Source organism: Papio anubis, chromosome 10, assembly GCF_008728515.1.
Source record: "Papio anubis isolate 15944 chromosome 10, Panubis1.0, whole genome shotgun sequence".
Classification (NCBI taxonomy): domain Eukaryota; kingdom Metazoa; phylum Chordata; class Mammalia; order Primates; family Cercopithecidae; genus Papio; species Papio anubis.
Genome location: NC_044985.1, coordinates 123546737 through 123564164, shown reverse-complemented (window position 1 = coordinate 123564164; position 17428 = coordinate 123546737).

Sequence of the window (17428 nt, the reverse complement as noted above, 5' to 3'; positions counted from 1 at the left end):
GTCCCAGCAGAGCCTGCACCTCTGCCCCTGATGGCCCCCAATCCCTCGTGCCTCGTGGAGCACAGAGGAAGCTGGGTGCAGACGTGCATCTCAAGGAGAAATCAATCAGACCCACTAGTGGCAGCCCAGTTTGCACTCTGGAAATTTATTAAACCCTTACATTATTCATTAGAAATCTCAATCCAGATTCCATTGATTTGCATGGTGTCTAGGAACCATGCCGAGCGCTTATTACGGAGAAGAGAATTGATGGCATCAGCTCCGTCTGCGAGCTGCTGGTCCACATCCGCTGAACTGTGGTTCTGGGTGTGAACGGGGTGAGAAGATGCGGCACGTACAGAAGACAGCAGGTGAGGCTGTGGCAAATGCCAAGCCGAGAGGGCACACCGTCTGCTGGCCAGAGGACTGGATATCACTGATCAGAAGAAATCTCAGGCCCGCCTCTCCACCAGGGAAACTCTCCTCCCAGGCTGTGATCCTGCCCAGCCCTGCACCTGTGTGTGGCTCCCTCAGGACCACCGCAGGAAGATATCGTCATCCGGCATCAGGAGATCATCATCTGGATTCAGGTGGCAGTGGAGCTTGGGGACCTCCTGCCTAAGCAGAGGGGAGGTGGATGGTTCCCCTTAAAGCTGTCATTGTTCTCAATGCAGGTCAGCCCCTACACCCCGGGCCACCAGGAAGCTGAGTGTAGTTACCTCCTGGGGCCCATGTCAGCCCTCTCCCAGCCTTGCTTCTCCCACATCTGGCTCACAGTGATCAGTCAGACTGTCATCCACCTGTCCCTCAGCCTTCTGGCCAGACTCTGACTTCATGCTGGCCTGCGTTAGACACCGGGAACAAGGCCGGGGCTGGGGCGGCACAGACGGGCCCTGCCCTTGGGAACCAGGCTGTCTCAGAGATCCATGTCCTGTTCCTCTCACTCACTCCCCCATTTGACTCATGATCACCATAAGCCCTGGACAGCGTCCGTGATCGTCAGCAACCAACCCAGCGTCTCTGACCCAGCAATGCTCCAAAGGTTGCTATTAGATTGATGCGAAAATGAGTGTGATTTTTGCCATTACGTTCAACAGCAAAATCTACAATTACTTTTGCCCCAGTCTCATAATAAAATGGTAGCGACTGGCTTTACGTGGCAGAAAGCACGTGTGGCAGCAGCCCCGACAGCACCTAGGTGGGACGGGTGGGGGGTGGCGCCCACTCAGGACACCGTGGGCAGCAGACTCATTGTCTGTGGCCCACAGCACATGGCGCTGACTGCCTCCTTCTCCCGCTGGCTGAGCGCTGGTGGAGAGGGCCCCTCAGGCAGTGACCGGGAGGGACACTGTTTCACATGTGTGGGTTCCCGGCTCTGCTCCCCCAGCTCACATACAGCGGGTGGGCTCGGCAGCCGAAGCTCCGCCCGGTCTGGTCCTGTGGACCTTTATAGCTTTTCCGTGTCCAAGTGTTCTTCTCTCTCGCATTGATTTTTGTCTTCAGGGCAGTGAAGCTTCATCTTAGTTTTATTGTCAATTTATCATCTCCCCTCATGTATAATGAACACTTCTTCCCTGATTTCTCAGCGTTCTCAAACACAGCCTCGGCATGTCTACACCTCTCAACAGTTCTAAATTTTTTATTAAATATTAATAAGGAAATAAATACTCAAATGCCTGGCAGTTTATGCAGCACATATATTATTGTGTTCAAAATAAATGGGAAGTGTAAATCTTACTGACCAGAATTCTAAGGTCAGCTTTGAAGAGATTAGGGAAGTGAGTTCTTGAAAAAAAAAAACGTTTTTTCATCAATAACCACCCTTTCCCTGTTACCCTCTGGTGTTAACCTTTACAGATTAGCTTGCGTTGTTTTTATTTAGTAGCCGAATAGTTACAGTTAGTCGCTCATTGCCCGGAGCAATCGTGTGAAAAACTCCCTCTGCTGAAGTTGTGGAAAGAAAGAATGGGACTGGGAGGAAGGGAGAGAAAGAAAGAGAGAGGAGAGACCAGAGGAAGAATGGAGAAAGGGAGTGCAAAGGGAGGGAAGGAAGGGAGGGACAAAGGAGGAGAGACTGAGAGAGGGAGGAGGAGGGGACCGAGGGACACATGCGTAGACACGAATGCACACCAGCACTCTCTCACGCCAGCCTCGGCCTCTGTCGGACGTCTCTCCTTCGACCTCCTGGGCTCCTCCGAGACAGGGATGATCATCACCGCGTGACCCTAGAAACTGTTCTGGCCGACAGTCACAGCCTCCTTGATTAATCTCCAGCCCTGCAGTTTCCTCACTCTCCTCCTGAGCCGGCTCACCTGACCCGGTGCTCTGACTGGCCCGTCCAGGCCTCCCTGCAGCCAACAGACTGAGAATCAGCCATCTTCTCCCTGTCCTCACTCTGTCCTTCCTCCCCAAGGTGCATCTCGTGGCTCAGCCCTCACGTCCATGTCCTGATCACACATTTGCACTCAGCTCCTTGTCCCTCGCTGCCCTGTGCCTCTCGCCTGGAATGCCAACCCTACTCTGGGGCTCTCTCCTTTTGTCCCTCTGCACCTGAGCAGCTGCCCTTGATGTCACAGGTGCTGCAATGCTGCCCCCAGTCCCCTCGCCCATTCCCCCTCTGAGTCCCCCAAGCCACAGCAGATGGTGACCGTCATCTCCAACCTCTGCTTCCGTGCAAGAGGCTTCCTCCTCCTTCTCCTCCTCCTCCTCTGTGTCTTCCAGGAGCTTGCAGAACCCTGGTACAAGAAAGCCTGGAAGTTCTGGGGTTTATACCCTGGGGTGTCCCTCAGCCACACAGGACAGTCAGTAGACAAATGCCCAGCTCCCCATACCCCTGAGATGTGGCCCCAGAGCCTTGGGAGAGACCCCAGTGGTTGGAGTCCAAACCACTCACAGCGAAGTCCCTCCCAAGCACATGGCCTGCCCTAAGTTCTTGGGTCAGTGTCCACTCGGGGAGTGACCACATGAGGACAGAGGCATGACTGGTCTCATTTGAAACCAGCAACCTTAGTGACTGGGCGGTGTGCCGCTCAGGTATCCCTCCATGAGGACCCACTACAGCAGAAAATGAGGCCTGACAGCTTCTCCCTGCTGTGCCCTCAGAGGGCCAGGTACTCTCTGACAAGGACTGGGCATGGCAGGTGGCAGAGTCCAGGGCAGACTCCTGCAGCTGATCAGAAGTCTGTGCTCCCAGTGCCCGGCTGAGTCCTCAGAGCTTTGTGGCAGTGAGACTCCCCAACCAATTTCCTCCCCCAACCAACTCCCCGTGCAGTCGGCGCCCCTGCTCCACCTCGTCCTTCACAGGTGCAGCCCTCAGTCCACCTTCCACATCTTTTTATGGTATCTGCTCTTTGGAGGACTCCAGTGGACATGATTGGCGTGACCCTCACGGGAACCTCAGTGCCATCCAACCACACCCCAAGACCAAGGACTTGCAAGGTGTGCCTTAAGGATGAGAAAAGCACACAAAGTGAGAGGAAGCCTCAGAAATGCACAGCACTGTGGCCCCTGTGTCGCTTGCACGTCCAGGCTTAGAGGACCCAACAGTGCCTGTGGACTGGCACACACACAAGTCTTGCTACTGTCACATGAAGTATGACCACATTACAACGTGTGACTTTTTTAAAAAATGTTTTTATTGTAAAATACACAACATAAAATGTACCATCTTAATTAATTTAAGTGCACGGTTCAGTGTCACTAAGTACATTGAAACTGTTGTGCAATCATCACTGCCATCCATCTCCAGAACTTCTAATCTCGCAAAACTACACCTCTGATTCCATTAAAACCTAACTCCCCATTTCCATCCCCCCAGCCCCTGGTAGTTACCATTCTCCTTTTCGTCCCTGTGAATTTAACTACTCTAAGTACCTCACGTCAGTGGAATCATACAATATTTGTCTTTCTGCCTCTGGCTTATTTCACTTAGCGTAATGTCTTCAAGGTTCTTCCTGTTTATGGCTGAATAATATTCCACAGTGTGTAAATCCCCATTTTTTTGGTTTCCATCCGTGGGTTCATGAACATGGGTTGCTTCTGTTTTTTAGCTCTTGTGAATAATGATGCTAGGAACATGGGTGTACCCATATCTTTTCGAGTTCCTGCTTTTAATTCTTCGGTGTATGTACCTAGAAGTGGATTTCCTGGATCACATGAGAATTCTAGTTTTGATTTCTTGAGGGCCTGTCCTATTGGTTTCCACAGCAGCTGCACCTTTTGACATTCCCGCTCTCACTGTCTAAGGGTTCCAGTTTCTCCACATCCTCACCAACACTGGTTAATTTCTGGCTTTTGACAGTAGCCAACCTAATGGGTATGAGGTGGTATCTCACCACACGTTCGATTCACATTTCTCTAATGATTAATGATGTTACGCATCTTTTCACGTGCTTATTGACCATTGGTGTATCTTCTCTGGAGAAATGTCCATTCAAGGATGTGTGATATCTTCAGGTTAGTTTGTCAACTGTACTTAAAAAATATGGAAATATCTGAAAAAATGCAAGCATGTGTTTATTGTTACCATTTGTTGCTTTTATCATTGTTTTAAGTTTTAATTAAGACTATTTTTTTAAATGTGTACTTTAACATTCTTAGCTAAATTAGGGAAGTAAAATTTGTATCATTATTTTTAGCTCTACTACGTGATTGTGCAATCAGTTTCACTAGACATTTGTCAAGGAAGGAGACTCCTTTTTGAAATGCAGCGGAAGTGGCCAACCAAACATCAGTGATGAAAGTGATGCCAAAGGAAGAAAGCCAAGACTGGGGCAGGTTGCTCTGAGCTATGATCCTTCATGCACTGAGCTCAGTTTTGCAGCCATCATTGATGGGGAAGTGCTAAAACCACATTCTATTATTTGTGGAAATGTAGGAGTAGCTAAGGAACCAATGCAACTATCAAAGCTTAAATGGTGGTTACATACAAAGGATGAAAAAATGCAAAAACAAAGTGTGTTCTTTGAAAGAATAAGCATTAAATTAAGATGCTGAGAGATGTTCAATATTTTACACACAGACCTTAGTGCTTTGTGAGTTTCTGACAAAGCAGTATTTTGAGTTGCAAAAACCAAATAAAATCACCAACGCACTAAGGAAAGATGGCATCAGAGATGTTTTCAGGAAAATGTTGACAGAATCCATGACAAGGAAGGTGGTTCAAGTACCACTTCCCAACAATGCCAAAGATCAATATATGCATGAACTGGCTGGTGGTATAGAAGACCAATCCATAGAATAGCAAGTAAAACTAGCAAAATATTTCTCATTAAAATTCAACAATAACACAAATATTGCCAGCATGGCAATTTTTTGACAATGTACATGATTTGAACTTGATATAAAGGAAGAAGTTTCTTTCAGCTTCATTGCCAACAAACACAACTAGCTTTAAACTGTATAAAACTATGAAGGATTGAATTGTCAACAAATATGGCCTGAAGTAGGAGCTTAATGTAAGGATCTAATGCCTGGATGTAAATCAGCACACTGCTTCCTTCATCAAGAGAGTCTTGCTTTGGGGTGGGGGGGAAGAAACACAGCTGAACTAGATTATGGTTAGTAGCAAAGTAAAGATTATGTGTTTTGTAGTAGTTGGGCATGGTATAGTTATATTACAATATGTGTTATTTTAAGGCTGTGTGTTAATGTTGAATTTAATCTCTTTGTAACGATAGAAGGTTGATTAAGAACAACTGTTATTACATGCTGAACTGCAGTGGTAATGAAAAGATCTTTGTCTAGATGGTTTGACATATAGATTGATCTCTTAATGCTTCTGAAGGATAAGAAACCAATTAGGTGCCAATGATTTAAATATTTGTACAGCCAAACTTGCTTATTTGTATGACATCTTTGGGACTTTAAATATTTTTTTCCGGCAAAGAAGGAATACAACACATTTGGCAACTAAGATTTAAAGGCAAATGCAAAAGTTAAAAGCTTGGAAGAATCAAGTTTCTTCAATTATTGTGACATAATTTCTACTACATAACAACAATCATCAATGAAGTACGAGTCAATCATGATATTTCACATCCACAAAAAAGTTATCATCCAACAACTGAGAAGTTTGATAGAACTTTCTGAATTGTGCTTTCTAACAAAAGAGGTCTATGCATAAGAAATTTATGGATCCAGAGTCCATTTCTTTCATGGAAAGATGTTTCAAATGTAACTAAAAATCTACAGAATAAATTATGAAACTAGCTAATGATGAAGGATTGGATATGGATTTTGAAAATACAACATTATTTTCTTTATTTTGGGTAAAAGTTTAAGGTGAATATTCCATACATGCTGAAACTACTTTAAAATCTCTTCTGTCATTTCCATCAACATGCATTTTTGAGGCTCGTTTCTGTTTGTGTTATTAAAACAAAACACTTAAACAGTTTAATATGCATCATTCCCTACGAGCAGTATATCATCACCCAGCATAGACTAAGTAAATATACAGTTTTTAAAACCCGAGCTCATTTGCCACATTCAAAGCCATTAATGTTGGCATACATAGGTTTGTTCATAGATGTTTGTATTAGTTATCTGTGGCTGTGTAACAAATTACCCCCCAGAAATTAGTAGCTTAAAACAATAAACATTTCTTCTCGTGCAGTTTCCCAGGTCAGGAATCTGGGTGCAGCTAAATTTGGGGCCTCTCCCAAGGCTGCAGTCAAGCTCTGGCCATGGTTGTGTCTCATTTGAAGGCTCAAGGGAGGGAGGAGTTGCTCCAAGCTCACTCATGTGGTGGTCAGAGGATTCAGTTCCTTGGGCTGTTGGACCAAGGGCCCTGGTTTCTCCTTGGGCTTCCCCCAGGCTGCAGAATGTCCTGAAGAATGGGGAAGTGGCCTGTGCTCTGAGGACCCCTCCCTGGAACAGTGTCTTCTGGTTAGACGGCAGCAGTGAGGGGTTCCTTCTGGAGGGGACCTGGAGCCCAGAGCAGAATGACGCAGCAGAGTAAGCCCATGGAGGCCTGTGGGGCAGGTGCAAAGGCCCCGTGGCAGGCACACGCTTGGCTGTGGAGCTTGAGGATGGACTCCACAGCTGGAGGCTTCACTCAGGTCCTTGCCACATGGGCCTGTCCGGAGGGCAGCTCACAGCATGGCAGGTGGTTCCTATCAGAGACAGCAGCAAGACTGGAGCCAGAATCCTCCCATAACCTAGTTACAGAAGTGGCATTCCACCGTGTTTGTCATATTCTAGTCCTTACAAGCAAGCAGTCCAGGCAGCGCTTGGAGAGAGGGATTGCCCGAAAATGTGAATACCAGGAGGTGGGGAGCCTCACACCATCTCAGAGGCTGCTGGCCACACCTTTGAACAAGGAGAGATGCTGAATTCGCTTTTAACTTCCTTTTCAGTGACCAAGAGTGACAAGAGTGACTCTACATGTATCACTGACCTGCACACTTTCCATAATTTATTATCGAAACTCAATAATTTATCATTGAAACAACATAATTCATTTCTTTTTCTCTGTATTGTCTTGGTTTGATATTCATGAAGATGTGGTTTTATACTTGTCGAATCTAATAACAAAAATAATTGGGGCTGATCTGCTTTTTTTATTTGATTCCTCTAGTGATTGACTGTATTTTATGAAAGCAGGCTCCCTGCCCCCAGGTGCCCAGCGAGGTGCGGGAGCTCAGAGGAAAGGCCCCTGTGTTGGTGACTGGAGCCGCCCATTCCCCGAGCAGTGGCCATAAAGCTCTCATGGGGTATGAGTTAGGTGAAGCCATGCTCCCCTCACAGCCCTCAGTGGCTGTCGCCTTCTTGCTTGGAATACCATCCCCGGCTGCCTCTCAGATCTCCCAGGCCCTGTAGTGTGGCCCCGACTCCTCCCTGCCTTCCCTCCTCGGCAGCCACAACGCCTGTCCTCAGCCTCCACAGCCAAGCATGTGCCTGCCATGGGGCCTCTGACCCTGCCCCCAGGCCTCTGTAGGCTCACGCTGCTGCTTCATTCTGCTCTGGGCTCCCAGGTCCCCTCTGGAGGGAGCCCCTCCCTGCTGCGTCTAACAGGAAGACCTCATCCCAGGGAAGGGTGTGGAACACAGGCTGCTGCCCTCTCCTTCAGGATGCTCTGCAGCCTGCACTGGGCCTCTCTGCTCTTTGCTTACTGCCCAACGTGGCTTCCACTCAGACTGGAATGTTATTTTGTGGGTGGTTTGGGGCTGCATGCCGGGGCCTGGGTAGGGTTGGGACATGGCAGGTGTTGCCTGAACATTCAGAATGAAGGAACAGCGAGGAAGGGCTGAGTCTGGGAAACAGCTCTGCTTTGGAGTTGTCTAAGGAAGCTCGGTTATGCAAAATGCCTCATTAAGAGACCACAGCCTCCCCAGCCACACACCACGAGGGGCTCCCGTTCAGGGGTGCGTGTGTAAAACACACCTTTATAACATCAATTGAAAGATGACTGACAACTGAAAGCCAACAGCGGAACAGCACACGGCCTCTCAGGAAGCAACTCGGAAGAGTCCTGGTGCTTGAGATTCAGAGACGCTGACAGGACCAGGGAAGGAGGGGGACCCTGTGTGACCAAGCTTGTCCTGAGCTCTAGTCTCTGCTGCCAGAGACCCTGAGACACAGCGTCATCATGTGTCATGGCTTTAGGACATCCAATGTCCCTCCCCCGAGTTAAAAGACCCCACGGAGAGCCAGGGGGCCCAGGCGGGACCAGAGGAGCAGGGAGCCGGGAGGAGGCCAGGAACGCCAGAGGGTAAACGGGAAGGGTTTGGAGTCCTGGGCATCCTGAGACTGGCCGTGTGAGGGTGGCTGGCTGGCTGCAGCTGGTTTTAAAGATCTAGTGGACAACTGGAGAAACCCCAGTGTGTGGGCAGAAGCTAGCCTCTGGGCAGCATCCTCCAAGAAGTGTCTCAACTATCTCATTGTCTGCTATGCTGCAGATCAGAGAGCCACTGAGCTACTTCTAAGCCTGGTGCAGAGGAGCCAGAGCAGCCACGGGGCCAAAGTCTCCCGGTCAGCACCCCTGTGTGCTCCTGATGGAATAACTGGGCCCACAAAGGGCTTTGTTGCTGCGGTTCCCTATGGTAGTTTCCTATTGTGGAGGAAACGGGCTCAGGTCAGGAGATGCAAACAGCCAAAGGACCCAGTCCTCCTAGCAGGGCTTCCTGCAGAGCACACAGCAAGTCAGATGCTGTGAAAATCCAAGCTGACAAAGGACAGAGGCCAGGGGTGGGGAAGCAGGCAGGAGCCGGTCCTTTGCCTCACAAAAGGGTGCCTGCAGGGGAGAGGCCTGCCCTGCAGTGGGGCTTTCTTGTCTGGGGAACAGTGAGGTGACCCAGGGGAGTCTAGGCAGAGCAGGTGGGGACAGGCAGCCTGGCCTTGAAGGGCTCAGGTCCAAGGAACCAGCCAGAAGCCGAGACCAAGGACCTCTGAGCCCCGACACTGCCCCCACACACCTGGTGGAGACTGGACTCATGCAGGGCTTTATAGACTCCAGGACACTGGGGCCTGTGAGCCGCACAGTTTGCAGCTGTGCTGGGGGAAGCTTGAGAGGGTGGGAGGGCTCTGCAGGTGAGGAAATTGAGGCTGGTAGGGCAGAGAGCCTTCCCTGTGCCAAGCCTTGCCCTGCGCTCCAGAGCTGCCTGGGACTGGGACACCTACAGCCTGGTAATCTAAGAATTGAAATCTGAAAAAAAATAAGTTTTATATAAAACAAGTAGATTATGGCACATACAAAATCCACATGCATCTTTAAAGTCCAGTGTGAGGTTCACAGAAAGGCTTGGAAGCTGCAGGCCACATGGATCCAGCCCAGATCCCAGGTCCCTGTGCTCCAGCAGCAAAGTGGGGTGCCCTGGATGAGCAGAGGGGCCCAGGGAGGAAGAGGCCCCCTTCCATGTCCCCCGAAGAAGGTGAGCAGGCAGGAGGGGAAGGAGGCCACTGCTGCCTGATGCGGCCCTGGGGGATGTGGCCTGTGTGCAGCTGGGCCCCAGGACCGGGGTCGGCATGGTCTCTGTGGCCTCCCCTGGCCCTTTGCTCTCCCTTCTCAGCTGCTGGTCTTTCCAAATTCCCATCCCCCACTGTGGGGTGCCTTTTGCCAACCTCTCCTCTGGAGCGTCCCCTCAATCACATGAAAGAGAGAGAACTGCCATCCCACAGAAAACTCCAAATCTCCCTTTCTCCCTTTCTTTCTCCGTGGCAAGTCTCGGCCAGCACCCCAAGCCCACAGGCAAGGTGCCTCACTGTGCCCTCAGCCCCCCTCCCACTCCGGGAGCAGGATGGCGTCTGAGGGGCCCAGTCTTCCCGGCCACAGACCATTATTATCCAAGGAGGAAGTAATACTCCAAATTGGATTTCACTCTCAACTAGAAGGTCCACCCCATTCCTCTCTCAGCAAGCCAGGGAGCCGGGACTCCAGGCAGACTGCTCAGAACCGCTTCCCTGAGCACTCTCCAGCCAGAGTGAGGAGCCGCACGCCTCATTATTACCTGCGATCCGCCAGCAGGTGCCTGCAGCCGCTAACGCTCCCTGAAGTTCAGCAGAGCCTGCGCTTTAATCGTCAACAAAGCAGTAACTCCACAGGCAGTTTCCGAAACAGTAGCCCCCGGGGGAGAGAAACGTGCATTTCGGGAGAAGTACGCTTCTCGCCAACTCATTTTCCAGCCTAAGAAAGGGTCATGTGACTTCACGTGGGGCATTTCTGACCAGGCTGTGGAGTCCAGCAGGGGAGAGCCCCACAGGGCCTTCCGGGCTGCTGAGTTAACATGTCTTTAACAGGGAAACATGGTGCTTCTTGAGAAAGATAAGTTTCCAGACAGCAGGGCTCTAGCACACTGAAAAGGATAAATATTGGCGGCTTGTAGTGCTCCAAGCTTATGGGGTCCCAGCAAGAACAAGAAGGAAGGAAGATCCACAGTTGGACAGTGGGAGAAGATCTTCTAGGATCTCATTTATTTATTTGTTGGATGAATACATGAATGAATGAAGGAAGGAAGGAAGGAACGCACGTGTGGGCTGTGGCCCTGGGCTTCCAGAACTCACGAGACACGTCCCTGTCTCTTGTGGGGAAGGCAAAATACTGTTGTCAAATGTGTGAGCCAGCAATTGAGGATGGCGCCCAGTGTGTGTGGAGTGGCAAGGTTCACCCCGGGATAGGTGGCTCCAGACTCCCACCATGGCGAGATGTCACCCAGCTGGCCTGGAAGGATGAGTTGCAAACGGGAGGAGGGCATCTGAAAGGAAGAGAACAGCATATGCAACGTCCTGGAGGCATAAAGCAAGGTCTACCCAAGCGCGAGGACGCTGCCCAGCACAGGAGGCGGCCAGTGTTGTTCACGGCCAAAGCTGTCATATGGCTGGGTCCTTTCCCTACACAGGTGAAAAAACCGAAGAAAAATCAGGGAGAGGATAGACCGGCCTGAGCAAGCGCCCCTGCCATCTTTTGGTCAAAGTCCTACTGGAAAGATCTGTCGTAGATTAAACAGTGCTTAAGTTCAGAAATTGTTTGTAAAGTGTCAACAGTGGTTCCAAGGCAAGGTGACACCAGGATGGGGACTCTCCCAGGGTCATCTCTATCACCCCTGGGCTCTGGAGGGTCCCGGGATAGTGAGAAGAGAACAGGCAGGCTTGTGGAGTCTTAGCAGCTTCCAGTGGGAGACACAGTAGGGAGAGGAAGCCTGCTGCAGGCCCCACTGGTGGAAGAACTCTGCAGCCTGCCGCATCCTCTGTTTGTCTCTTCCCCTGCCCACCGTCCTGCCCTCCCGCATCACCCAGCATCCGCGAGAACGGCTGGGGCAGGGCTTCCTCCTGGGGCTTGTTCTTCTGGGCCTGAGGCCTCTTACTGATGAAGCAGCTGCTGTGGGGTGTTCCTAAGTCTTATCTCACCCACCACATATTTCCACCGCATGTAGTGGAGTTGTAGCTAAGCAATTATTTCAAAACCAAAACAAACTAGTATGTGGAAACAAAGTCATTCGATCAGGTGGGAGCACTGGGAAGGAGGGAGGAAGCCCGCCGTTTTCCACGCCGCTGCCCTTAGCTCACACCATGGACCTCCACGTGGCCGAGGACAGACGACCCCACACCCGCTACACCCAGGAAGCTTGGCCACGGTTTCAACCATGTGACTGGCCTCTTGCTGTGGGAGGAAAGGTGAGTCCAGTGACAAGGGCCCCCTGAGTTTCACTCTCAGTTCTATTGCTTATCAGTCGCATGAACTTGAGGGTGACTGGAGGCAGAGAGGTTGAGAAAGTTCGTATGTGAAATGGGCATGATACTCATTGTGACAGTTAAGTTTCTACACCAACCTGACTGGGCCCTGGGGTGTCCAGACACAGCCACCATTCTGGGGGTGTGTGTGAGGGTTTCTGGAAGAGACTGACGTTTGCATCAGTGGATTGAGTTGAGCAGATGGGCCTCCCCATGTGGGTGGGCCTCATCCAATCAGCTGAAGACCTGAATTGAGCAAAAAGGCTGAGTAAGCAGGACTGCTTCTGCCTGGGTGCTTGTCCTGGTCCCTGGGTCTTTTCCCTCCTCCGACCTGCACCTGCACCACTGGCTCGGCCTGGAGCTGCACTCCGAGCTTCCCTGGATGTCAGGCTTGCCAACTGCTGGTCTTGGGACACTTCGGCCTCCACAATCGTGTCCGCCAACTTCTTATGATTGCAGTTTCTTTCATCTAAATCCACAGCCACATCACAGCTTTGTCGACATCAGCTCCTTCTGCTGACCCTGTTTCTCTCAGGAACCCTGACTGATATAACCACTGTATTAGGTCATTTTCGCATCACTAGAAAGGAAGACCTGAGGCTGGGTGATTTCTAAAGAAAAGTGGTTTATTTGGTTCGTGGTTCTGGAGGCTGTATGAGAAGCATGGTGCCAGCATCTGTTCAGCTTCTGGGGAGGCCTCAGGAAGCTTTCAACTGTGGGAGAAGGTGAAGGGGGAGCAGGCATGTCACTCGGCAAGAGATGGAGGGGAGAGGCACACATACTTGTAAACAGCAGATCTCCAGTGAACTGAGAACCCACTCATCACCAAGGGGATGGTACTCAACCGTCCATGAGGAATCGCCCCATGATCCAATACCTCTCACCAGGCCCCACCTCCAACCCTGGGGATCATATCTCAACATGGCATTTGGGCAGGACAAACGCCCAAGCCGTGCCAGCCACTCGCCCCACCTCCAACCCTGGGGATCACATCTCAACACAAGATTCGGGCAGCACAAACGTCCAAGCCATGCCAGCCACTCGCCATGCTGCTTTGACAGAGGACTTGCATCAGGCTCAGCCCCCTGGAGCCACTCAACCAAGGTTGTCATCAGTAAGCCTGTTCCAGCCTCTGCCTCTGCACCCTCCTGGTGGGTGGGGATTCCCTGACTGGCACCATAGGGATAGCCAAACACTGGCACTCGATCTTGGGCAGATGAGATCAATGGCAGTTTAATAGTCGTGAATGCTCATAATCCAGTGTGGAGGACCCTTTCTGGGGAGAGGTCACAGGCCTGGCCTTGCCTCTTTGGGAAAGGGGGACTGAGAGGTTGGCTGTGACTCTCTGTAAGCCTCAGAGACCACTTTTGTCCTCAGTTCCTGTTTTCAGAAGATAAGGTCAAATGTCAGGAAAAGTCCATTTTTATATAGAAATAAGTGCGCCCATCGGTCCTAAGGCCACTATGAGGACCTACCCAGGATACAGTGAAGACCCGGAATGCTGGATCTGGACTCTTCACCAACTCACCCCGGGACCCCAGGCCAGTCAGCGGCTGGCCCCAGCCCTGAGAGATGCCTGTGGCACCCCGTGATTCCTCCCTAACAGCGCTTTGCCTCTGTATGAGTTTCCTGGAGCTACCATGACAAATGTTCTGTTTGGACCACAAACCCAGTGACTTAAAACAGCCCAAATTCATTATCTTACAGTTCTGGAGCTCAGACAACCAAACTCAGTCTCACCAGGCTAAAGTCAAGGGATTGTTGGCAGGGCTGGCTCCTTCTGGAGGCTTCAAGGGAAAGCCGGTTTCCTGGTTTTCTCCAGCTTCTAAGAGACTGCCTGCCCCCATTCCATGGTTCCTGGTCCCTTCCTCCTTCCTCATGAGGTAGGAGGTAGGACTGACTCCAAAAATGAGACTCAGACACCGAACCAGACTGAAGACTAGCTAAAACAGGGCCTGGGGAAAAGCAGCTTTCAATCAGACACGACGACCAGTGTGCTAGCTTAATTTACTGTTGCCATGGCAACAACCAGGAGTTACCGCCCCTTTCCGTGGCAATGACCCAATGATTACTGCCACTTCTCTAGCAATTTCTGCATAAGCCACCCCTTAATCTGCATGCAATTAAAGGTGGGTATAAACGTGGCTGCAGACCTGCCCTGAGCTGCTGCTCTCAGCCTCCAGGGTAGGCCTGCTCTGCAGGGACAGTCACAAAGCTGCGACTCTGCTGCCTCAATAAAGCTGTTTTCTTCTACTTCTGGTTGGCCTTTAAGTTCTTTCCTGGGCAAAGCAAAGGATGGTCAGGGGCTCAGACTCACTCACGGGCTCGCCTGCCCTACATCACCCACAGCCGGCAACGCAGCACCTTCCCCCTCCTCACTGGCTTCTGACCTACTCCTCTCCTCATAAAGACCCTTGTGATGACATTGTAATCCAGGATGCCCCATCTCATGATCCTCAATCTAATCACATCTGCAAGGTCCCTTTCTCCACTTCAGGCCCCATAGTCACAGGTTCTGCAGATGGGGATGCGGATGTCTTTTTATTCTGCCTGTCACAGCCTCCATCACTAAACTCCTCACATGGGTCTGGCCTGCCTCACCAGGCAGACTGGGGCCCCGTGGGGACAAGGATTGGGTCCTGGTCATCTCTGAGCCCCACATCGCACAGGGGGCCTCAGGCAAAGCAATGCACCATTCATGCTGGCTGCCCGGCTGCTGAGGGTTATTTTCCTGCACGAGTCCTGGGCCCGTTCATCCCTCCCACTTCAGCCATGGAGCAGGAAGCCCAGGAAAGGCATCCTCCAATGCCTGATGGGACTGACTGCCAGGGACACTGGTGCATTCGTGTCAAACAACAGTCAGAAGACTAGGCAGATATTCACTGAGACTGCACGATGTCCTTCCCATGCAGTAGCCCGTGAGCCCTTCTCCCAGGGTCTCCGTGTCCACCCTGGACAAGCACACACGAACTCGGAATCCATCCGATCTGACACCTTGACTTCATCAGATGCCCAATACGCGAGCTGAGAAATAGACCTGAGTTCAGGCTGGAGGCCCAGGCAGGAGTGTGGTGAGGGTACATGCGGGCAGGAGGCCGGCGTGCTGACCAAGAAGCAAATGCAGGTGCCCCGGCCATCTGCTCCAGGCCACTATGCTCTGATGTGGGGATGAAGGCCGGGCGCAGCCCCTTCCCATAACAACCATGGAGTCGCCTCCTTACCCCTGCTCTGCACCTGTTGCTGCCAAGGCTCAGAGGTGGAGGCAAGAAAACCCACCAAGTCTCTGGAGTCCTGTGCTCCGTGCACTGCAGGAAGGTTGACCTGAAGCAGGCCATGCCTGTGCCTTGCCCCGACACCCAGCCCAGCCTCAGCCGCTGCTACCTTTCCTGCTGAGCTCCCTCCAATCCAGTCACTGCCACTAGCTGGGGCCAAGCAGCCTTCTCATCTCCTGGGGCCTCTGCGATAGCCTCTGTGATGGCCTCCTGGCTGGTTTCCTATGTCTGTTCCCACCCTCCTGCTATGCATCAGAGACCTCTCCAAAATGCACACAGATGAGATTGTCCCACCCACCTCCACCACCAACAAACCCCACAGGAGTGCCAAGAGCCTGTAAGATTGCCAGCACACTCCTTCTCGGGGCCAGACGGCACCTGCCAGGTGTGAGAGCCCGGACAGACCCACCTCTCATCACCCACCCCTTGCTGTTTGTAGCTGCCCCTCTGGGTGTACCCCCACCCCGCCATATCAGGGAGCCTCAGACCGGCTGACCACCGTCTGAACTCTATTCTAACGCACCTACTATGGGACCTTCCATGGCCGAGCCCCTCTGTCTTTGCTCAGACCCAAGATGCCTGCATCTAAGTGCTCCTCTGCACCCAGCCTCACCTGCGGGTAGGGCTCACGGTGTGCTCTGGGACCAAATGACGTCCCCACTGCTGCCCACCGTGCCCACTGTCAGAGCCCAGCTGCCGGCCGTCATGCAGCAAATGAACGCCACCTCCCAGGGCTCCTCCAAGCTCCTCAAACAGAGGCCTGACCACCTACGAGGCCTCTCCAAGCAGAGGGGCCCCAGAAGCAAGGCTGGTGTTTGAATATGGTTGGTGTAAGTCTGTATTCAGAGACGGGCTCACATCTCAGGCCCACCAAGCCCCAGCCTCTGATCTGGGAGTCCTTTCCTAACCAGCCTCCAGGGCTCTACCCACTTAGTGAGTTATGATCCCTCCAGGAATCTGCCAGATGGCTGTGTGTGTTTGTTTGCACTGACATTCCCGGGGGCTTGTTCTGTGCCAAGCAGCCAGGATCAGCCGGCCCGGCTCTCACGACAAGCTCAGGACAGGGTGTTGTTAGCCCTGGGTGAGCTCATCAGCATCATGACGTTAAACAGCAACCGCACGCTAACAGCTCCCTCGGCTCTCTCCCCAAGCAGTCCTCTCCCCAGGCCCCGCCCTCCCGAGGCCAAGCCACCTCGTTATCCATGGCCCCATGTGCCCATCCATGGCCCTGCATGCCCATCCATGGCCTAGTGTGCCCATCCATGGCCCTGTGTGCCCATCCATGGCCCAGTGTGCCCATCCGTGACCCCGTGTGCCCATTCATGGCCTGGTGTGCTCATCCATGGCTGCTGTGTGTTCATCCACAGTCCTGTGTACCCACCCATGGTCCTGTGTACCCATACATGGCCGTGTGTGCCCATCCATGGCCGTGTGTGTTCATCCATGGCCGTGTGCTCATCCATGGCCGTGTGCTCATCCATGGCCGTGTGTTCATCCATGGCCGTGTGCTCATCCATGGCCGTGTGTTCATCCATGGCCGTGTGCTCATCCATGGCCGTGTGTGTTCATCCATGGCCATGTGTGCTCATCCATGGCCGTGTGTGCTCATCCATGGCCATGTGTTCATCCATGGCCGTGTGTTCATCCATGGCCATGTGTTCATCCATGGCCGTGTATGACCATCCATGGCTGTGTTCTCATCCATGGCCGTGTATGACCATCCATGGCTGTGTTCTCATCCATGGCCCCGTGAGCTCATCCATGGCTGCTGTGTGACCATCCATGGCTCAGTGTTCTCATCCATGGCTCCAATTGCCCATCCATGGCCCCGTGTTCTCATCCATGGCCATGTGTGCCCATCCATGGCCCCATGTGCTCATCCATGACCCCATGTATGTGCATATGTGTATGCACTATATATGTCTATATGTGTATATGTATACATGTGTCTGTATGTGTCTAAGTATGTGTGTACATTACTATGTATGTAGACTGCTTGTGTGTGCATG